The sequence below is a fragment of the Diceros bicornis genome, chromosome 6 (genome assembly GCF_020826845.1).
Source record: "Diceros bicornis minor isolate mBicDic1 chromosome 6, mDicBic1.mat.cur, whole genome shotgun sequence".
NCBI lineage: Eukaryota > Metazoa > Chordata > Mammalia > Perissodactyla > Rhinocerotidae > Diceros > Diceros bicornis.
This window is the reverse complement of record NC_080745.1, coordinates 7,488,910-7,513,778: the sequence shown is the minus strand read 5'-3', so window position 1 is coordinate 7,513,778 and position 24,869 is coordinate 7,488,910.

The following is a 24,869-nucleotide window of genomic DNA, read 5'->3' as shown; positions in this document are numbered from 1 at the left end:
ATCCCTCACCTTTCTCCAGAGATGACCACCGTTATCAGTTTCCTATGAGTAGAGACAGAGGAGGCTGAAGGCTTGCTTCCTTCCTCCCTATGGGTGATAATTTAGCTCAACAGGTCTGAGACAGCCCCAAGAGAAGTGGATGTTAACATCAGCTGATGAGCTTCAGAAGTTTCTCCTTTCTAACAAGACCAGTTGCTCCGCTGGGAAGCTTTCACTGTGATCTGTTCTTTGACTAGATGGTCCATGCAGCCCCTTCCAACTTTCTTACAAATTTGTAGAGTCTTATGGGGTATAGTTCTCCGTCCTGGACGCTCTCCCATGGGGCATCAACATCAGGACTAATCACACCTTTCTGTGGGATTCTCTACCTATTGGTTTTTCCCAATAAACTTGACTTTATACTTACATTGTATGGCACTAGATGTGCACGTGTGTGCATGAAGTGTGTATTTTTTCAGGCATTTTCCATACCATTTATACCTATTTATCTAAATCTATATCTATATTTAACCATAATAGTGTAAAAGAATACAAAAGTATATGTATGTATACAGTCATGCGCTGCTGAACAATGGGGATATGTTTCAAGAAATTTATTATTAGGTGATTTCATCATTGTGTGAACATTATAGGGTGTACTTAACGCAAACCTACATGGCATAGGTTACTACACACCTAGGCTATATGGTACTAATCTTATGGGACCACCGTGGTATATGCGGTACATCATTGACCAAAATGTCGTTATGTGGCACATGACTGTATACATACACAAATGTATATATATACTTTTATTTCTTACATACATAGATTTAATATAACTTATATTCCCACCAACTATGTTTTGGAGTATCCTTCTATATTCACATTAACCAGCAGTGTGATATTTTATGTTTTTTCCAACCAGATGAGAAAAAAACATAGACATCCTTTTTTGCATTTCCCTGGTTGCTAATGAAGTTGACCATACAGCTTGCTGGACATATTAATTTTTTCTGTGAAATTTCTTTCGTTCCCATTGATCATTTCTTAATAAGGTTTATTGTCAGTGGAAACAACATGGCTAACAAATTTTCCCAGTGTAGTTTATTTACTAGAGCATTCTTTCTCCATAGAACTGAATGATCAATGTTGTCATGTGTTGCATTCTTTAGTGTCAGCAGACATGTTTCTCTACTCTATGTTCAGTACTACTCGTATTTGTCCTTTCCTGTGCCAATGCAACAACATTAAAATTACGCCAGCTCTTAACATATTTTTACAATGTTAGTACTTGTCAGACCTCATTGTTCTTGATTATTATAGCATCTATAGAGTTCCATATATAGTATACGTTTAACCATCCAAGTTTTTAAATATTTTGTTGGGATTTTAATTGAGATTGAAATGATATTCTTCACCACAGTAGCATAGTTTTCTCTGTTAGGGTTTTACATAGTTCTTGTTAATTTACTATCCAAATTAAATTTTTATTTTAGTTATAATCATTTTTTCTTTTACCTTTTCAAATTGGTCATTGCTGGTATACATCAAATATATATATATATACACTATACTATATATATTTCTATATACTATACTGTGTGTATACTATGTATATATTTATGTACTATACTGTATATTATGCTATTTATGTATTATATATATATATACTTTGTATTTATCTAGTATCCAGATATGTCATTCTAATAGTAGTTTTCTATAAAGGTAACCATTTCCTCTTCAAATAATTGAACTTTTCTTATCTTTTTGATATTTATAATTCTTTATTTTTCTCTTTTTCTTTCCTTATTATATTTGCATGGATATCTAATACTAAAAAAGTGGTGGTAATAGTAGTCCTCCTTGCTTTTTCCCCATTTCAAAATAAAGTTTATATAAAACTTGAATAAAACATTTTTACAAGAAACAATTTTTTAAACCTCTGGCAGAAAGCATAGAGTAGGAGGATTCTTGTGTTCCATATCTAAGCAATACTTTGCATTTTACAGCTCTCCAATTATTTTCAACTGATGAATATAAAATGTTATTACATATTTCAATTTGTCATAGACGTAAATGTAAAACACAAAACTATAAAATGTCCAAAGGAAACATAGAAAAAAAATCTAGTGAACTTGGATTTGGCAATGAGGTTTTATATAAAACAAATAGCACAACTCATGAAAGAAAAAAAAAAATAGGTAATTTGCACTTTATAAAAATTAAAACTTCATCTCCATGATAAACACAGTTAAGAGAATACAGAGATAAGCTACACAGTGGGAGAAATTATATGAAAAACATGTGTTTGTTTAAGGACTTGTGTCCAAAATATATAAAGAACTCTTAAGACTCAACAATAAGAAAACCATAACTTCATTTAAAAATGCACAAAAGACTTGAACATCCATTGCACCAAAGAAGATATATATACCTTTACAGGCCTAATAAAAAGACTAAAATCCAAAACAGTGACAACATCAATTGCTGGCACGGATTAGGAGCAACAGGAACTCTCGTTTCTTGCTGGTGGGAATGAAAAATGACACAGTCATTTTGGAAGACAGTTAATAGTTTCTTATAAAGCTAAACATTGTCTTACCATACGATCTGCAAATTTTGTTTCTAGGAATTTATTCAACTGATTTGAAAACATGCAGATACTTGACTCCAAATGTTTATAGCAGCTTTATTCATAATCACCAAAAACTAGATATATCTGGTATGACCTTCAATAGGTGAAACATACTTGGTATATCCACATAAGGTGAATGTTATTCATCTTACTTGCACGCTAATGAGTTAGGTTGCCGTATTTTCATGGATGCTGGCAGAAGATCTAAGATCCCTGGTTCAGAGACAAAGGACTTCATTGTCATGACACAGCAGTCAGCATGAATTTCATATTTCCATTGGTTACCTTTGATCTCAGGTGCCATGGAGGCAGCAGAGAGTTGCTCAGTAATAAGCATGCTCAGATGCATGTAATAAGTTTGTGTCACAGCTAAAGAAGCTTAAGCTTAGGAAATCCAATCTTCTATAATGAGGTGTAAAACAAATGGCCCAACCTCTGCCCTAGGTAGAGCCTATCTATATATATTTTGTGTGTGTGTGTGAGGAAGACTGGCCCTGAGCTAACATCTGCCAATCCTCCTCTTTTTGCTGAGGAAGACTGGCCCTGGGCTAACATCCATGCCCATCTTCCTCCACTTTATATGGGATGTCGCCACAGCATGGCCTGACAAGCAGTGCATTGGTGTGCGCCCAGGATCTGAACCAGCGAAACCTGGGCCGCCACAGCAGAGCGCATATACCTAACTGCTTGCGCCACCAGGCCGGCCCCAAGAGACTATAAATATTCTAGATAGCAAACAAATCTACCCTCTGCTCTACAGGTAGATGCTATTTTTGTCTGTTCTCTATAATGGCATGCTTGAAAATGTGTCCAGACAGAAGTCAGTGCCTTTGCTCATAAGACTGCAGAAACATGAGAGATTCATGGAGAACTGACTGAAAGCAAATAATAATTTAAGCTATAAAAATACTTTATTCTTCTCAATTATATGTTTGTATTGGCTTTACATTGACAGCTTGTCTAATATTAATTCCATTTCTGGTTTAACTTTACCTCTCTTACTTTTCATTCCTAAGAAAACTTGCACAATGTAATTCTTATTTTCCATATGTGATATCCTCCTTTACAATAATAATTTTATTCTTTTTGAAATATATTTAATTTGCTATTTTAACTCTCTTTTCTCATATATCAGTTTTGATTGCTAAGGTCATTGCCTCTCTTTCATTTTATAATTTTTTGTAATATTTTATGATTCTTTGTTGTGCGTTTATCTTTTATCCCTGTTTTCCTCTCTGTTCATATTGCATATTTTTTCTTAACCCTGGCCATAGTAATTCTTTTTATTTATTTATTTTTTTTGGTGAGGAAAATTGGCTCTGAGCTAACATCTGTGCCAATCTTCCTCTATTTTATGTGTGAGACACTGCCACAGCATGGCTTGATGAGCAGTGGGTAGATCCGTGCCGAGGATCCGAACCCGCTAACCCCAGGCCGCCAAAGCAGAGCATGCAAACTTAACCACTACATCACCAGGCCGGCCCCTGGCCACAGTAATCTTGAAGGATCAATATGTGACCTATATAGATTAAGTGCTATTGGCTTATTTATTTGCAGTGAAAAATCCCCATTCTCTTTGTGTATTGTCCTGCCTTTATTGTCTGGTGCTCAGAATATATTTTTTGTCCTGAAGCAAAATCTCTGCTGCCTTCTGCTTGTCACAAGTTGGGGAATAAGAGAAATTCACACTCTTCACTTCTTTGCATCAATATTATAGTTTTAGATAGTTCTACTCCTAAATACTCTTATCATACCTGTGTTTTTGGTTATAGTTCTTTCTAACAAATAGAATATATATGATTTTGGTATTCCAGGAATTCTTCATATTTTTATGTTTGCTGATGCTATACTTTTTTTTATTTTCCATGATTTTATGGATTTATTTGTTTTTAAATGTTGAATGTTAAAAGTGTGTGTGTCTACATATACACACACACACCCATATATTCCAATAATTATTAGGAACTGATGACAAGAGGATACCTTTTATAATTAAATCCAACATCACCAAAACTTTAACAACATTTTATTTTTATTTGTATTTTCCCCACTACTCCAGCCCATGATCTATATTCAATAATAAATTTTTTTATCATAGCTACATGAATAACAAAGGTAGTGGTATTAGTAGTTTCTTCATGTACAAAACAGTTTATTCTTAAGATTAAACCATGTTTCTGTTTCTGGAAATATTGGTAACAAGATACCCAGAGAAATATTTCTGCTAGAGAACACATAAAAATTCTGTGTGAACTGGAAAAGAGTGTCTGTATCAATATCTATTTCCATAACCATTCTATGTATGGAAATCCATATCTGGAGATAGAAATTCCTCAGTGGCTAGAAACAGAGTTTGAATCTGGAGAGGTGAGACTTCTTCTGTGAATAACCTTGCTGACACAGGCTAATCAATGATGGCTGGAGCCAGGTTTTAACATGTACTGGAGGGCAACGGACAAGTGTCTTTTTAATTGGAAGTCTTCGGTCAGAGTAAAATGCTTGAAAACACCTGCTTCATTCTTAGCTTTTGGTAAATGGGGAAAGAAAAGCCAAGTCCAAAAATGTGTTGACCCAACCTACTGGACACGTGTCTGACAGAAGCAAAAACAAATGCTGCCTTGAAGGACGGACTTCAGACTCAGGCCTTCTTGGAATTTCAACACGTAAAATGCCAATGGAAATGAGCTCAAAATTTTAAAAAAATTCCAAGACCCCTGAGGAAACGTCACCATGAGCAAGAGTCTGCAAAAATAACAACCTGCTGAATTGTGCTTGCAAAATCTTGAAACGTTGGGATTACAGATATAAAATATAAAACAATGATATTTAATATATATAAGGAAATTGTCTTAGTCCATTCAGGCTGCTATAACAAAATATCACAGACTGGGGGGCTTAAAAACAACAGAAATTGAGGGGCCAGGCTGGTGGTGTAGTAATTAAGATCACGCACTCTGCTTCGGTGGCCCAGGGTTCACAGGTTCAGATCCCACGTATGGACCCACACACCACTCATCAAGCTAGGCTGTGGCGGCATCCCACGTACAAAATAGAGGAAGACTGGCATGGATGTTAGCGCAAGGACAATCTTCCTCAAGCAAAAAAAGGAAGATTGGCAACCGATGTTAGCCCAGGGCCAATCTTCCTTACCAAAAAAAAAAACAAAAACCACAACAGAAATTTATTTCTCACAGATCTGAGGCTGGAAGTCCATGATCAGGGTGCCAGCATGGTAAAGGCCCTCTTCCGACTTGCAGACTGCCAGCTTCTCACTGTGCCTGCCCATGGTGGAAGGGGTCAGGAAGCTCTATGAGGTCTGTTTTATAAAAGCACTAATCCTATTCATAAGGGCTCCACCCACATGACTTAAGCATTTCTCAAAGGCCATACCTCCTAACACCACCACATTGGGCACTAGAATTTCAACATATGAATCTGGGGGGTGGGAGGACACAAACATTCAAACCATAGCAGAAATAAAAGAGAATTGGAAACACGACTAATGAAAAGACACTATTGACTTTCAAAGAGGTAAATTTATTAAAGAAATACACATTTTCTGAGACTGAAAAAATATTAAAGTTATAATTATAGACTCAATGAATATTTTTGCAGCAGAATAAACATAGAGAGAAATTAGAAATTCAGACAACTGGATAAATTACCCAGAATGCCACAAAGAAAAAGCTTATGAATATGAAATAGAAATAAGGATGTATGAATGAGAGGATGTAAAAACTTGAACTTAGCTCTAATTTGATTTTCAAAGAGAGAAAATAGAAAGAATAGAGGATACATAACTATTTGAAAATAAAATGAATGAAAATTTTCTTTATTGAAAGTCACCGAGCCAGAATCCCAATGAATACTAAGCAGAATAAATGAAAATAAGTACATAAAAGTAAATAAGTAAATGGATATATAATGAAACTATAGAACTCCAAAGAAAAAGAAGAAAAGAATAGTCATCAAAGCAATCACAGGGAAATGAATTTCCTATAGATACACCTAACTTCTCAATAGCCACATTAGAAATAATAGAAGGAAATAATAACCTGAAAATACTAAGAGAAACAGAGTTATATTTTAGAGATTTGAGATTCTTTTTGCGTCTACACATAAAAGAAGATTGTTTGATTACAAACAAGTAACAAAAGCACACATGCTCTATCCTGAATAAAAAATGAGCATTTATTGCAAGAATACTAGGGTGTTTTCATGGAACTCAAGAGCCAGCACGTACAATAGGCCTTCAGAGGAACTAGAACCATCATCTGAAAATAGGGAAGGAACAATAGCAGCTTCTCCTAATTCTCTCATTCTCTCTCTTTCTCTCTCTCTCTCTTTCTGCTCTGCATGTCCATGAATGATTACAAATGCTCTGTGAGTACAGATTTGGGGTTTACAAATAAATTTTAGTAAGTAGATGAATTCGCAAATATGGAATCCATAAATAATGAGGATTGATTGTATAACTCAATCTCAGTATTTCATGTCCCATGTTGCCTTGTATATTCTCTTCAATATTGTTGAAGAAAACCATAGGTACTCATTCATGATCTATAACAATTTTTCTCCCTCGACTATACTCTGCAAAATGTCAATTGCTGTGTTAAACTTAAGTGTTGGATGAACCAATATTCTGCATTGTGAACTTCTTTCCTGCAAACAGAAGAGAATCAGCTGAATACATTATTCTTATATCATCACTGTGAAGTTTTGTTTAAATTTGTTTGGATTAATATTAATTATCTTAGTGATATACATGTCAGAGAAGAAATGACTTCATATGGAGTATAGCCAATTATGTAAAACACTATAACTGCATATTTCTACGTTACATTTATTCAGCATATTTTCAGTTATGGTGATTTTCTTATAACTGTTTTTACTGACTACACTCTCCAAACTTTGATGCACCACTTTAAAGTTTAATTTCATCTTAATTATGATGAGAAAATTGCCCCTTAATGATTTTCAAGCCCAAACATTTGCTTTAAAAGTCTCATTAACTCTAAATTGTGGCTTTGAAAAAAGAGCAGTGGCACACAGAAGAATTTTGGCATTAGGAAAATTTATACGTCACAATTAAGGTATAAATATAAAAGTTATTTTATCTATTCATCATGGTCAGATTTTCCCCCAATTTAATTTGTTTGTACTTATAATTTAAAAAAAAAATAGAAAGTTTACAAAGGAAAAGAAGAAGTCACCCATGAAGACACAATTACACTTAACATTTAAGAATAGTATCACAAAAAATATAAAATTTCAAAAGGGATATAAATGAATATAAAATGTAACATACCACCAACAAAGGAGATTTTTTTTTTCAAAATCAATAGTCAGTTGCATATTTTATGTTAAAATAGGGAAAAGACAACCAGAGGATTTCCCATTAAAATTACTAATAAAATAAATTCTTAAAATCAATATAACAGTATTAATCAAAACTTAATCAATTAGATGGAAAGGAAGCAAAGTTATAGCTAAACAGACAATAAGTTCATTATTTATTGATTATATGGAAAAATGGCCAATAATTTTATTATTTACTCATTATATACCTGAAAAAAAAGCAAAGGGATTATTTAAGAACATTATAGTATTAAAGGGATTTAGTGTCTGGTTAGAAGATAGGTGTGGAAATCATGATTATTTAATATATGTCCCAGCAATAAACAGCTAGAAAAAAAATGAAAGAAATTATATTAGCCATAATACTGACTAAATGTATTTTGAAATACACACACTGAGAAATACGTATTACCTGAAAAGAAAAGTCCACACATATTCACAAAGGTAGTAAATCAGGGTCATGGAAGTTGGAAAGCATAAGTATCTTGGGTGGGAGCAGACACAGAGCCCTACTGCCTGGGTTCAAATCCCACCTCTGCCAGTTGTCAGCTCTGCTGCCTTAGACAAGTGGCTTAACCTCTCTGTCCCTCAGTTTCCTCTACTGTAAATTTCAAATATTAATAATACCTATCATAAGGTTTTGTAAGGTTTGAATGAGTTAATACAGCAGATATAAAACACTGCCTAAAATATAGGAATGCTGTGAACTTGTCAGTTATTTATATTGTGGGTAAAATCTGAATATTTTAATCCTTTGCAAATAAAGCCCAAGCAATACCAACATTTACAATCAAACTCAAAAGGATTTTCCCTGGAATTCAAAACAATAATTTAAAAAATCAAATAAACTAAAAACAAGTGTGACTAATAAGGATAATCTGGAATAAATGGCCAGGTATGTCTATCATTATGAGTTATTAAGTGCAAAGTTAGATAAAACAGTAAGATACTGTGAGTATTAATAGAAATATAATCTTGGACCTTTCAGTAGATGCGTTAAAATATTAATAATGCCAAGTACCCTGGATTCAAGGCTTGATACATGTCAGATATTGCAGTAGGCTTTTGACTAGCGTGCACCAACACGATAAGGCAAGTAATTCATTACTCTTCCATTTTACAGATGGAGACACAGACGGAAACAGGGAGATTACACAACTTATTATCTGTGTCCTAAGAAAGGGAGAGAAAATATTTTGTGTGAAATAGTAAATTTCAATCATATATTACACATTGTATTGTTTATTTTATCAAATATTTTTAAAGCAATACAAATAAAACAGAGCACTTTATGAATCAGGCTCGGCCCAGAGTTTTAGTCAAATAAACAGCAATCCAATCCGTAAAGCCTTGACGAATGTCAGTCTTCCTACAGTTTTTCTTAAGAGGTGTAAGCAGACACGCCAGACAGCAAACCACAACAGAGGACATCTTAAGCCTCCTCTTTCAACTTTCCCCTCCTCCAGCTCATCTTTCTCCCATCAACCCCCTCACCTCCTCACTTTTCCCCACTGCCTTTTTTTTCTCCCTGGCATCACTGTGCTCCCCACATCTCCCAAGTCTGGGAGATGCACCGTGATCCCCTAATCTGACAGCATCCCTTGATATAATTAGCAGCCAACTCTTTTCCTCTGTTTCCTCAATTTCTATCCCTAAGTCTAGTAAGTAACACAACAGCCTATTTCTTTTCATCACATACTTATTTAAATTCTCTTTTGTTTGCATGAAAATTGTAAATATGTTTCAATGTCTGTATAGAATCATTTCTCCCATGATGTTTTAATGGCATAATAATCTTCCATTGTACAAATGTTTACTATTACATCTAACCAATTCTCAGTTGTTGAAAAATTCGTTTGTTTCAAATTTTTCACCACTACGAACAACTGTAAAACAAACAGCCTTGCAGTTAATTATGTTGAAAGTTTGACCATACGCTTAATTATTTCCTTAGGATAAATTTCTAGTAATTGAATTTTTGATTCGTTGTTTATACATATTGTTAAGGCTTTTGATACACATTATCAAATTACTCAGCAGATAGTTTAGACACATTTAGATTCACTCCAGCTGAGACTGAGTGATTGTAAAAAAGTATCTCATTGTTATATTAATTTACATTTCACAGTAAGGTGTGAAATTATTTAATAATTTTACTTTTGCCAAAAACATAACCAGTTGTCTTTATAGGTTTGTTGATTAAACCAATTGAAACTGAAATTATAACAACACAGTATGATATACATACACATACACACGAAACACATATAGTATTTCCTGTGCATCGAATAAAATCAAACACATGCACATTTATTTCGAATCACTAGCTGATCACTTAGAAAATCAAATAGATAAATACCTAACTCCTAAATATTTACCGCGTAGAGTAGTGCTTTTCAGTGTGTTTCCAAGCCCGTGAATGATTCGTGTAATGAAGATCAAGATCAACATTTTCCCAATCACCATAGAATAGTATTCTGCCGAACAAAATATATCTGCGTGTGTATGTTTCCTTAGTAGTATATATGTGTTTCTTGCTGAGCTCTGATCAAAAAAAGTTTGAAAGCTGTTGATATAGGCATTCGGTAGAGTTAAATGTGCTAACACGTGTAGCTAGCTTTGTGTATGCTTGGCATACAATAAGCACTCAGTACATATTTTTATAAGTATTATGATGATTACACACATAAACATTTCTGTGTATATCGTAATCAGGAAAATGTAAGGCTTTTGAAATGAAAATATGCCTTCTGGTATATGTATAACAAACTTCTGCCAAGGGCTTCAGCGTGTAGACTTCGACAAATAGGTGACCCCTCCTGAACTCAGAGCTTTACCACATACTTTGTGAAAAAGCTAGTTCCTGTTTATCGAGTGTGCTTTACACTAAGTATGGCTTGTGAGTCTAAGCTTAGGCATTCCATAACACATAACTGCTCATGGGCATAAACTGAAGATGACAGGTCTCTTTTGTACTATTGACCTTCCAGATGGGACGCAACTATTCACAAGAGCCAAAGTAGCAGAATTCTCCTCACATAAGTCCAAGGCTCCTTGTTCCGAGAAGGAAATTCTTAGCTCAAACAGGGATAAAAGTTGTCTCAGTATTTTCCTCAAGACTCTTGAATATACATAAATCATAAACATTCCGTATTGTTAAAATAGTTATTTTCAGATCTTAACTCACTTTCCTTGTTAATGCTATTCTTTAAAATACCCACTTTTAATTGATTTAGAAGGAGTTAGTATTGTGAGCATTTTGCTCTTGAAAGGATATGTCTTCTTATTGACGTTCACAATTTGGACTTAAATGAGACCACTCATTTTTCAGTGATTTGATGCTAATATTTCTTCTTTGCCTAGGAACAGGCTTAAAATACATTAACTCTCTATACTTAACTTGAGCATTCACCACATGATAAATGGATTACAAAAGTTATGCTCATTAATCAAAGGCCCATGGCATGACCAAAGCAGGAATAATGGTGATGGGGACATTGAGAAGCACTGGAAAAATGGATCCCTATTCCAGTCACAACCATCTTCTTACCCAGAAGTGTGCTGCTCTGCACACCAGGGACCCTCAAGAGGTATCTGAATATAGCTTAGACAGACCACCTTTTACATCTCTATCTCCAGTTTTGGCATTTTGCTCCTCCCTAATCATATTCAAGTTATAATCTATGATTCCAGTCTCTCAAATGTTTCTTTTTCCATCCTGCCTTTGGACCCTAACCCCTGCTCTCCCCTATGCCCAGGTCCATGTCTCCGTAGACGTGAGACATGTACTGCAAGTGGTAGAAGAAACCGTTTTAGACTGATATTCAGAGTTTTGAATATCATTGCATAGCAGTATAAGAAAAGTTCTTTATCTTATGAGTAGATTACATCAGTGAGAAAGTCTCACTTCCATACTAAGTGAATTTATTTGTTTGTTTGCTTAACATTAAGATTGCTAATATCCCCAGGCCAGCCCAGTGGTGAAGTGGTTAAGTTCGAGCACTTTGCTTTGGCAGCGCAAGGTTTGCAGGTTCAGATCCTGGGCATGGACCTACACACCTCTCATCAAGCCGTGCAGTGGCAGCATCCCACATACAAAATAGGGGAAGATTGGCACAGATGTTAGCTCAGGGCCAATCTTCCTCACTGAAAAAAAAAAAGATTGCTAATGTCCCCCTTTACTTGGGAAAGGGAAGGTCAGGCCCAGAACTTTCTGCAGGAGGCAGTAATTAAGATTTAATTATATGCTTTGTGTCAATGTACTTATTTTCAGAGATACTTTCTGCTTATAATACATGTTTTGATTTTCTTTTTTTTTTTTTTTTTGTGAGGAGATCAGCCCTGAGCTAACATCCGCCAATCCTCCTCTTTTTTTGCTGAGGAAGACGGCCCTGGGCTAACATCTGTGCCTATCTTCCTCCACTTTATATGGGACGCCGCCACAGCATGGCTTACCAAGCAGTGCGTCGGTGCGCGCCCGGGATCCGAACCAGCGAACCCCGGGCCGCCACAGCGGAGCGCGCGCACTTAACCGCTTGCGCCACCGGGCCAGCCCCTGATTTTCTTTTTAAGGAAATAATCTAAACTTGTCTTTTAAAACAATTTTAATTTTAAAAATGAATTGATCAAAAATAAGTATTCTGTAAATAATATTATTGGATGTTTGCAAATATGGCAAAAGTCATGAGGTTGGTAGGCATATAAGTAAAGTTTTGGAAATCCTGACCTAAAATATTCTTCCCCATGCTCTTTCTGTATGTTCAGTTCTCCTCTGAAATATCACCATTTTTTTTTCCTTGTTTTGTGAGGAAGATTAGCCCCCACCTAACCTCTGTTGTCAATCCGCCTCTTTTTGCTGAAGAAGATTGGCCTTGGGCTAACATCCATGCCCATCTTCCTCTGCTTTATATGGGACGCCACCACAGCATGGCTTGATAAGTGGTGTGTTGGTCCGCACCTGGGATCTGAACCTGTAAACCCCGGGCTGCTGAGGCAGAGCGTGTGAACTTAACCCCTACGCCACTAGGCTGGCCCTTGAAATATCACTTTTGTCAGAAAGACGTCTTTGACTCTTTCTAAAACTTAGTTCTATTACTTTTTTTTTAATTATTATTATCATTGTTCCCTATTTCCCTCTACTCATCTCTCAAATGATTTATTCCCTTTTATTAAATAATTTATTAAATTGATTTTTTGTGTGTATGTGAGGAAGATCAGTCCTGAGCCAACATCCCATGCCAATCCTCCTCTTTTTTTTGCCAAGGAAGATTGGCCCTGAGCTAACATCTGTGCCCATCTTCCTCTACTTTATATGGGACACTGTCACAGCATAGCTTGACAAGAAGTGCATCGGTCCGCGCCCGGGATCCAAACCTGCGAACCCTGGGCCACCAAAGTGGAGTGTGTGCACTTAACCGCTATGCCACCAGGCCTGTCCCATATTAAATTAATTTTAATAAATATATAAATAAAAATTATATGCTTGCCTTTATGTCCTGTATCAAATTCTGTGAAGGCAGATGTCATTAAAAATGACATGTGATAAATATTTGTTGAATCAATAAGTGTAGAACTTGCATGAACAAGCACTTAGGCTGTTAAAAGAGTGGAATTATCATGACTGGTTCTCTAAAACATGGACTTGAATTGTTGCTCTTTTGTTTTTTTCAAGACTTGGTTCTTCCTTTAAAAAAAATTTTTTTAACCTACAATCAATTACAAGATAAAAAGATTGTAACTGTAGACTCACCAGACACTGGGCATAAATGGAGCAGGCTGATACCAGACTTTTCTCACTAGATGGAAGGGGATTCCCAATAGTCTATGAGCTTAGAGTCTACAAATTCAAGGTTTGGTTGAGCTGAGCCTGTCATACTATACACGTGGTTGGGACTGAGACAGAAAAACAACTCCCTCTTGGAAATTAGTCTCAGAGTCTTTGCAATTGTTGATGGTCTCTTGCTGACATTCCAGGCATGTTAGATATCCATGATAAGGAGCCTGATCCAGGGTGGGTGTGATTGTGAGGTGGCGCTATGAATGGAAACACAGAGCGGAGATTTAAGTCCCTTATTTGTAAGGAGTGTGATGGATGCTGAGAGAGTCAGTTACCCTGGACAACTGCATTCAGAGACTATCTCTTATTGGAGAGATGACAACTTATCCGTTAGTCAGTAATTGAGAATTTGATTAGCCAATCAATAATTTACTACCTTAACACTCCATAAAATATTTCATTGCAAGATCTTAAATGAATTTTGAAATTACTCATGTTAATTAAATTTCTTTCTTCGGCAGTTGCCTATGAAATCATAATATTCTTTTATTACAGCAAGCTAAGAGCTTTTTAAAGAGAAAGACCACTGCACAGAGAAAAAAATATGTTACATAACATGTGCTTAACTTATGTAACGTTGTACCACATAAATCAAATTGTTATTACGTTTTGCAACATAACATATCTCTTAATGAAGAAACAAATTACCCCCCAAATGCGTGTTTTTTATTCTCTGGGTATTTGAAGTTAAAAAAACGTAAGATAGGGTATTGTTTTAAGAAGCCTAATTTGTCACCCATGTGAACCACTGTATTGTACTAATATCCTAAATTTGCATTTCATAAGACATTCATGGGCACATTGTCTAATCAGAGATATTAAAATATTACTGATATCAAAAGTAAAAATAGAGCCAACATGGAAATGATATACAATCCTGTATGATTTCAGAGATAGGTAGAGAGAGTTGTATTCCTTCATTTATTCCATAAATATTTATTAATCAACATATGTGTCATGTACTATACTATATAGTCACAGCCTCCTTGTAAGTCTTATTTATTTATTTTTTTATCAGTGGGGCTCAATGTTTTTTTACACATTTTGGAATATACAGGATCTCAGGAGGTCACTATGATAGACTGCTAGCTATGCCTCTTCTCTGCATGCACCTGGACTACACTTCCCACCCTCCTTTGCAGTTAGATGTGGCCAAGTCACTGAGGTTTGGACAGCGGAGAGGGAGTGGCAGTGACTTTGCCCGGCCCATGAAAACTTCCCACTTGTGCTCCTTCATGTTCTTTCCCCTCTACCAACTGGATAGAGATGACGATAAGTCCTGCCAGATGAAGGCTACTGGTTCCCTCAGTCATCAGGAAGTGGAGAGCACCCCACCAACAAGAAAAACCCTGCCTTTGTTAAAGGAAAAAATAATACTTAGTGTTTTCATCGCTACACATTTTGGGGGCGGTTAGAGCAGTTAAGCCTCCCTTAATTACTACAGTCACATAGACTTAGACAGAGACTGCATGGTTTTGACTTTCCATTCCTCCGCTTATGCCTTCTGTCACTGGGACAGTTGTGTAATTTCTCTCAGTCTAATTTACCTCCTTGGAAAATGAGGCTAATAATTACAGTCACCACACACAGTTGTTGGGAAGATGAAAGGGGTTTATATATGTACAGGCATTAAACCAGCCACAGGTAAATGAATAAAGAAGGTAGGCTACCTTTATTATTATTCCTCAGAGAATCTTTAAGAATCTGAAAAGAAAGCTAGAGTGGACTCATGATGTTCCAAAATTAGAAGTGAAAGCTCCCACAATCTTGGGCAGGTCGCTGGAGGAGATGGGACACATAAGAGCGATGTAGGATCAGGAACATGCCCTCTGATGAGAAAGTAGACGATCATACCAGCCTCCTCACTAGATGCTGTAAAATTCTCTACTCACTGAAGATCCCTATATTTCAAAGATTGTTTGATGTGGTTATAGTTTTCCATGAGGAATAAACTCCCAACAGTACCTGGAGAGACACAAATTGTTCTGAGGGAGGTAATGCAAATAGCAGCTGAGAAAAAAAGAAGAAAAAGCGAGGAGAACCCTAAGGGGCAGAAGGAAGACTGTCCTCATCAGCAGCAAAGCCATGCAGGGAAAACATAGGAAACTCAGAATCCCCCAGGTAAGGGAGAGAATTTGGAATCTTCAGAAGTTGCAAGAATCCAGAATTTTCAACATCAACAAGCCATACTATTTCTCCCTCTTCTCTGTCAGGGTAAAGGAATTGAAGGTATATTTGAAGGGGGGACCAACATGTGTGAACATTATTATACCCAGTTCAACTAGTCAGAGAATTGTGCACTCGTAGATATGTCTATGATATTATCCACTATTGCAATGGCAGGTATAATTATAAGGAAAGGAAATATTTAACATCCATCTTAAGATAAAAGGTGGACTGCCTTATAATAATTACATAGATTTATCTAACACTTATTTCCTCAAAAGTAATTTGAGGTCCATAAAATATAAATGTTCTTATTGTGCTCTCACTTATTAATTTTTATATAAGGAAGCAAAGCACTTTAAGAAATTTTCTATTAACCACTTTGATAGCATTTATCTGAGTCATCCTGGTTCTGGGAAACTAAATGAAATTTTTATATTTCTCATTTTAATTTGACTAAAATCATTCTAAGTGTTTCTAATGCATATCTTCCTGACTGTTTAGATCTTGTTATGACAGGTTTTCCTTGTGAGAACTGGGAACACTTGCAGATCCGTGATGGAGAAACATGAGAACAGGAGGAAATGGGAAGTGGTGAGCTCTGCTCTGCAGAGAGAGGAGCCTTGGAGTAAGTGCTTAGCGCTGCACTGACATGGATGGTTAAGGTAATTGCCCCACACATGGGCTTTGAAGTGCTCGTTGTCAGAGGGAAACGGGGGGCAGCCGGTATCTCACTTTTCACCCAAAAACACTTAGTTTCCTTCTGAAGCATTGGTCCTCTTTCATCTGATGGGGATCTCAGTCACAGGAGGTGAACATTTGACCTAAACAGAACAAATTAGAGTCAGCCTCCTTGAACCATCAGGAAGGAGGGCCTCCTCTTCTGTAGCTGTAATGGCTATATGAGCTGAGATGCTTCTGGAAATCTTTGCCTGAAGATGAGTTTACTACAGAAGAAAGCAGAGTCAAAGATGAATCAAGTGCAGTTGTGTCTTCACGAAACAACTTGACCTCCTGGAGCCAGCTGTCCTCCTGTCTCACTCATCTATGGACCGTTTGTTACCTCAATGTTTCTCACAGTGTGCTGGGAGCAGGGTCAGCAGCAGCAGCACCTGGGAACTTGTTAGAAATGCAAATTCTCAGGCCCTCACCAAAAACCTACTGTATCAGGCTCTCTGGGGCTGGGGCCCAGCAATCTGTTTGAACAAACCCTCCGGGACATTCTGATGACTGCTAAAGTTGGAGCAGCCCTGGGTTGCATGAATTGCTATGCTTCATTTGCTTATTTAATCTCATGTACAACCAAAAAAAATATATATTGATTACAAAGAGAGGCTGATCTTGATTTAGCATGTTATTCATTCATTCATTTAATCATTCATTCACTAGTTCATTTGACAAAATTGACTAGGCTCTTGGCACCTACAGTGTGTCTGTACATGCTGAGAATGAGAAATAAATGAGAAGTTTTCTAATTTCAAATAACTTGCAGGATAAGAGATAGCTAGGGATTATAAATACTTATGCTGCCACTCTTCTGCACCCATGATAGTCACTCCTAAACAAATTACTATCAAATTACTAACAAATTACTATCATAATGCTTCCCAGTAAAGTACTTCAGTCAGGCAATACCAATCCAACAGAATTGGCTCAAGATGATACATTAGCCATCTCTGGGATTGAGAGAAAAATAAACAATTTTATTATTTATTTTTAATTTTGCATATAAATTATATTTGATATAAAGTGGTTTGGGTCATAGATATAAGGCATCTTTTCAGTGTGAGTTAATAACTTTTTGATTAATCTTCTTGAAACAATATGCTTTATATCATATTATCATTATATAAATATGTGGTAATATATATATGGTAATGGTTATATATATATACATATCTTTGTAGCATTTGAGATGTTCTCTATTTAAAATTGTATTTCCTTTACATAAAAAACTTTTGGATATGTTTGATATAGAATACAATGCCAATTTTACATATGTGGATATTGATGCCCAAGAGAATGCTTATTTGTACCTGTATCCTCTGCAACCTCACTGTGCTCTAAGTTACCAATGGATGTGTAATATGATAAAAATTCTAATATAAGTGCACTTAGAAGTACCAGAATGAGAGCATATTGTCAGGTCTTTGATCAGATCAGGTTAAGAAGAATGTCATTAGATGTTTTTCATCAAGGGAATTGGGGAGTGTGGGTGGGACATAATGAATATAGCATGACCCAATTTGTATTTGGAAAAGACCATTCCAGTGTAAACAGATTGAAAGACACAAGAGTCAAGGAGAATAAACCAGTTAAGTGCCTCTAGCTACTACTAACTGAATGCATAAATAGAGAGTCAAATGAATGAATGAGTGAATGAATAAATGAAAAGAGTGCTACCTGCTTTTTGTTAGACTTTTTTGGGGGAGGAGTGGGCATTTTAGGCTTTAATTTATTAGGCCTGCAGCTTCACATTCTCTCTCCCCTGGACAGGGTTAGGGTGGTGTCTTGGAAGGTACTTTTGACTCAGCAGTTCTCGAGAGACGAGAATGAAGCTCAGGTGTGAAGAAGCAGGAGCAGTCAAAGAAGACTTGTAGTTTCCGTCATGATTTTCCCATCCAGCTTCTCAGAACTGAAAGAAGGCAGGAAAAGTGGGGATGGGGGTGGGGGGAATCCTGTCCAGGAAGAAAGCTGTGTTCTAACTCTTAGGTACTCAAGGGAGAATGGAAGGCAACATAACGTAATGGTATAAAAGTTGAAGAAGACAGCTGCAGGAGTCAAACAGGGGCCAATTACAAAGTGAATTTGGCGTGTGTTTCCTCCGGAAACAATCTGACATAGTATTGATAGGATAATTTTATCTCAGATTACTGGCCAATCCTTGGGCATTCTGTGTGACCCTGTGAGCTTCCTGCCTCAGTATCATCTATATCTGCTTTGGTGATTGTTTCTGCTTCGGAAAATACAAACAGAACTGGAGAGAAAACATGAAGACAAAAAAGCCCATTAAAAGTCATCTGATTATTCTTTATGACCTTGGATTTAGCAATGGTTTCTTAAATATGATACCAAAAGCACAAACAACAGATGAAAAAAATAGATAAATTGGACTTCATCAGAAGAAAAAATTTTGTGCCTTAAAGGTCATTATCAAGACAGCAAAAAGACAACCCACAGAATGGGAGACAGTATATGCAAATCATGTATCCGATAAGGCTCGAGTATCCCAAATATAAAGAATTCTAATAATTCAACAACAAAAAGACAAACCAAGAGAAAAAAAAATAGGCAAAGGCCTCCAATAGACATTTCTCCAAAAAATATGTACAAATGGCCAACAAGCACATGAAAAGGTGGTAACATCATTAGTCACTAGAGAAATGCAAATGAAAACCACAATGGGATACCACTTCAAATCCACTAGGATGGCCATAATAATAATTTTAAAAAGATTTAATAACAAGTGTTGGCCAGGATATTGAGTAATGGGAAGCCTCATAAATTGCTAGTGGGAATGTAAAATGGTACAGCTGCTGTAGAAAACAGTTTGGTGATTCCTCAAAAAGTTAAGCATAGAATTATCATATGACACAGTAATTCCATTCTTGGGTATTTACCCCCAAAAATTGAAAACAAGTGTTTAAACTAAAACTGTGCACTAATATTCATAGCAAGACTATTAACTAAAGCTGAAAGATGAAAACAACCCAAATGTCTGTCAGCTGATGGATGGATAATCAACACTGTGTATTTCCATACACTGAAATTGTGTGGCCATAAAAAGGAATGAAATACTCATATGAGCTCTAACATGGATGAACCTTGAATAAACTACGCTAAATCAAAGAACCCAGACACAAAAGAACACATCTTGTACGATTCCACTTATATGAAATATCCAAATTAGACAAACCCATAGAGACAGAAATCAGGTTGGTGGTTGCCAGGGGTTACAGAGAAGTAGAAATCGAGAGTGACTGTTTAATGGATACAGGGTTTGCTTTTGGGTGATTAAAATGTTCTAGGGGCCGGCCCCGTGGCTTAGCGGTTAAGTGCGCGCGCTCAGTTACTGGCGGCCCGGGTTCGGATCCTGGGCGCACACCTACGCACCACTTCTCTGGCCGTGCTGAGGCTGTGTTCCACATACAGCAACTAGAAGGATGTGCAGCTGTGACATACAACTACCTACTGGGGCTTTGGGGAAAAAAAGGAGGAGGATTGGCAATAGATGTTAGCTCAGAGCTGGTCTTCGTCAGCAAAAAGAGGAGGATTGGCACGGATGTTAGCTCAGGGCTGATCTTCCTCACACACACACACAAAAATAACCCCCTAAAAAAAAAAATAAAAAATGTTCTAGAACTAGATAGTGATGATGTTTGCACTCACGTTGTGAGCATACTAAATGTCGTACATATACACACACACACGTGCACACGTACACATACACACACAAGATCTCTAGTGTAGGGAACATGTCTTTTTACTTACACACAGAGTAAATAAAGTAACTTCCCAACACCTCAAATTCCATGAGATGATGCAGTGGGAGCTAGATGCCACCTGCACACGCAGCGGGATTTGCACCACAGGAGAGGAATTCCAAAATTTAAAAACTCTCTGTAGACAGAGCTGCTGGCATACCTGCCATTCTCCCTCCTGAGACAGAGAGAGAACCCCTATCTTTTACAATGGAATGTAAACAAATTCTTGGGGAGTAGAGAAAGGTCTCTACCCCAGAATGTAGGTAATTGTCTCAGGGGAGATAAAAAAGGCATCTCTAAATCTTATTACCCTTAGAATGGGAGAAAAATAGCTCTGGAGGAAAAGAGACAAGTGTCTCTGCATTTACTCCCCTTAGAATCTGAGAAAATAACAGTTGGGGAGAAAAGATATTCTGTATCTTTATATCCTGTCAATTTCTATTATTCAGAAGGCCTGGACCGTGTGGGAACACAGAAAATTAGGACTGTCTTTCGACACTGGTCTAAAAAAAAATAAAAGCTGTCTAATCTAAAGTCCCATTTTGGTTCTTTCTCACTATGTGCCCCTCTTTTTGGTGTGAATAGTTCCGGGGAACACATTACCTTCTGGAGCCACTTACTCTGGCTCTGAAACAAGTTCATCTCTCAGACAGGTACGTGCTGAGTTTTGATTACAGATAGGTCATGGAAAGAACAGGGTTTACTATATGCAGAATATAGATATATAATAGTATTTAATATACAGATGAATAATATTTAATAACTTTTAGTATTTAATATACAGAGTATTTAGTAGCTTGTGGAAATTACTATAATACTACATTAAATTAATTCCTAATACTGTGCAGATTTTTACACTGCTTCATTCTTTCATTTTACCATCAATCTCTTATTTAATGAACTGTAATGGTTACCTTTCTTCAAACTTTTGTTTCTATGTTCAAAGGGTAACACAAACTTTTATACAATTTACCTTTGAAATCTGTCCAATATATTTGGTTTTAAAAACATCTGGCCCAAAACGTAAATTCCAGCAGAGTTCTGAATTAATCAACTGATTTTTAATTGTAAAGAGTGGCACTGTAACAGAAAAAAACAGAAACAAAAAACAATGATTTGGTAAAGAGACCCCTTGGATCAGAAGAACTTTTCATAATTCAGTCACTTCTCCTCTCTAGCATTCCATTAAAATGGAGGTAGTGCCTGCCCAAACAGTTGAGGGTAGACTCACATGACAGATGTTTAGAATTCAGAATTAAGTTTCTGGATTGAAGATTATTTACAGAGCCCTTACTTGCCTCTATATTTCCCTTACCTAGAAGGGAAAATAGAAACTGTTATGAGCCCTGTCAGCCAGAAGTGGGGACACCCAATACCTTACCATGTGCTCATACCTTGAAAGATGATGCTTCACATGCCTGAACCCTATTTGTCCCATTCCACCCTTAGACTTCTTTAACATGAAGAGAGAGCTCCTTCCAGGATGCAAAAAAAAGAAACGAAAGTATGTTAATCTAGGCCCAAATCCTGACCCAGATGTTTCTCTTCTTTAAGTAAGTGAATAACCTTATTAACGTGATGGAAAAGGGACAGAGATTGTCAGCAATGAGGCAAAGCTTGCACATGACAAGAGAGGAAACCAATTAGAATGATTTAGTCTAGATAGAAAGAGGTGAGAAGGGCCGTGATTGAAGTGTGCAGAATCATGATTGTATAATAAGAACTGCCCACACTCTGCAGTCTCTGGCCTGTAATTGTAGGGTAATACAGTTTTAGCAATCTGTGATGGCAAAGCACTGCCAGGTCATTTATTAGCTCTTCTCATAACATGAACCTTCTCCCTGCCTTACAGGCGGCATGGGAAATGAGAGTAAATGTTCCAGTGATCTTCAAAATAAGAACGGGCAGGTGCAGCGGGAGAGAGAGTGGGTATGTTTTTGGAGGGAGAAGACAATTCATCCATATTGAGTACATATTATACGTCTAGCGGCCCAGATTGGAGACTACACAGTCGTTGGAGCTCGAACTAGACTCCATTGGTAAGTGAAGGACAGCCTTTCTTGAGAGATTAGGGGGTGAATCTGTTTACGATTTTAGCTAAACAGGGCAAAAAATATGCATGTAAATCCCACCTCCTTCATATGCAGTCACATGCTGAAGTTTCTGAGGAAGATATGCAAACCAGGGCTTCAGGACCTTTGGGCAATTGTCAAGGCTCTAGTATTAATATGTACACACCCTCCAAACACACATGTATAGTAGTTTCAGAAGTTATCCCATAAACACTCTTTATTAAAATACCACAGTGGAAAAGGCCAATCTAATACCAGCAGCTTGGAAGCTTAATATGATGCTGAGGTAGTATAAATACTAGCTAAAGCAGATGAATATGAATCCTCCAGCCTAGCTGCAATTCCTTTGCTTCTGTTTCCTCATCTGTGAAAGAATAAAGCATAACTCAAAAGTTAGTTGTGAGGCTCAAGGGAATATTGCACACTTAACACCGAGCACAAGTAAGTATCAAAAATATTACCCATTATCATTGTGACGATTTATAAATGAGACTGTTAAATGAGATGCTTAAGGTAATAGATCATTGATAAGAAAACCCCAAACACATATTTAACTTTATCCACAAGAAATATTCACATATCATAGGTGATAACCCTACTACCTAAGATAACAGGGACAGTAAAATGACAGTTCCAAAAATAGAAACCATTTATCCAACAAATAACTATTAAGTTCCCAAGTTACAGATAAGAAGACTAAGGCTGAGTGTCATTACAAATTCAAGGGAAAATAGCTAATAATTGATGAAGGCCAGTCCTCTGCCACCAGGATCCAATATGCAATGTTTTATTCTAAGTGCCAGGAAGAGATTTTGAGCAGAGATTTTGTATAATCATGTCAATATTTCCATTTGAACAAATACATGTTAATTTTCTTATAATGATGTCTATATGAAGTAGAATGGATTCATATAGTAAATAAAAAATGCTTGTTTAATGAATAACTGAACAAGTCTGAAGTTTAAATACAGTATTAATCTAGAATGATACACTGTTTCTGAATAGTTTTGGAAATAAAAAGGGTTTCATATTACAGAAATTGAGTATCTTCTCTGTGTCTGGAACTCTGTGAGGCTCCTGGGATATACATACAGTAATAAGATATTTCATGCAACAAGATACCCCAAATTCTGCTCATTTCACTGGCTCCATGTTGCTGCTAATACAGGTTATGAGTTTGCAATCTTTCACAAAAATCCTCAAAATATTAATCCCAATGCAGCAACTTTTTGAAGACAGTAAAGTGAGCTGAAATTGCATAGAAATTTCAACCAAAAATTCAAACAGGCTATACCATTTTAAAGTCTCAAACTTTAATTTAAGGGTCTCTAGAAATAGGCATTAAAAAGGCTGCGTGTTCCAGCCAATGGGCAGCAAGAAGAAGGAAACTTTGAAGGGCACTGAGCTCAGAAACCCTGCTGACAACGGCCTGCAGAAACATTCCCTGTGGAAATGGAAAGAGTTCTGGATCCACTATATGTGGGTGAGCTTGAATCCAACCTTGAACAGCTAAGCAACTGACATTGGCCAATTATTTAAACTCTGATTATTCACCTGCAAGATGGGAACATTATACTTGATTTGCAGTCATTATATGGATGAAATAAGAAAAGTGCCTAGGATGATAAATCAGTATTTTTTTCCACTCTCCTGACATGGATTGCCTTTCTCATGGCTACCTCTTTTCATCCTATATATCTTGGCTTTAAAGAAACCCCTTAAAGGAAACTTTCTTGGCCCCTTCCCTCAGAGGACACCACCATTAGGCTCTGATATTATACCATTTGTTTTTCTTATGGACCTGATAGAAATTCATGATTATGTTCTGATCACTCCTCTACTAGACTATAAGGTCCTTGAGGAGCTAAGACTACAGTTGTTGCCTTAACCACCTGGTTTTTAGCATTTAGCACATTTCCTCATATATATAGATGCCCAATAAATATTTATTGCCTGAATGAAAAAATTTATTAATTATAAGTAAATAGCCTTTTAAAGGAGAAAACAAAAATCCTTCAACTGAGCTGCTAGCAAAATGAATTATTTTTTGTAGTTAATAATGATAGGAAAGGGGCAAAGTATAAGGATAAGACAAGCCTTAGAGAGAAAGTTAATCCTCATGGGTAGTGTTCTTTCTGTTCAACCCAAATATCACTGAAAAAAAATCATATTGAGTCCAAATTGGTTATTTTATAAATAGCTGCTCCACTGGAAAAAATGCTGTAGAGAGCTTTCATATTAGTCGATATAGTTAGCTTATTGTCTCTGTGTGTGAAACGGTGTCTGAAGAGGAAGAAGTTAAAGCCTATAATCTATTTACTCCCTTTACCAGGGGG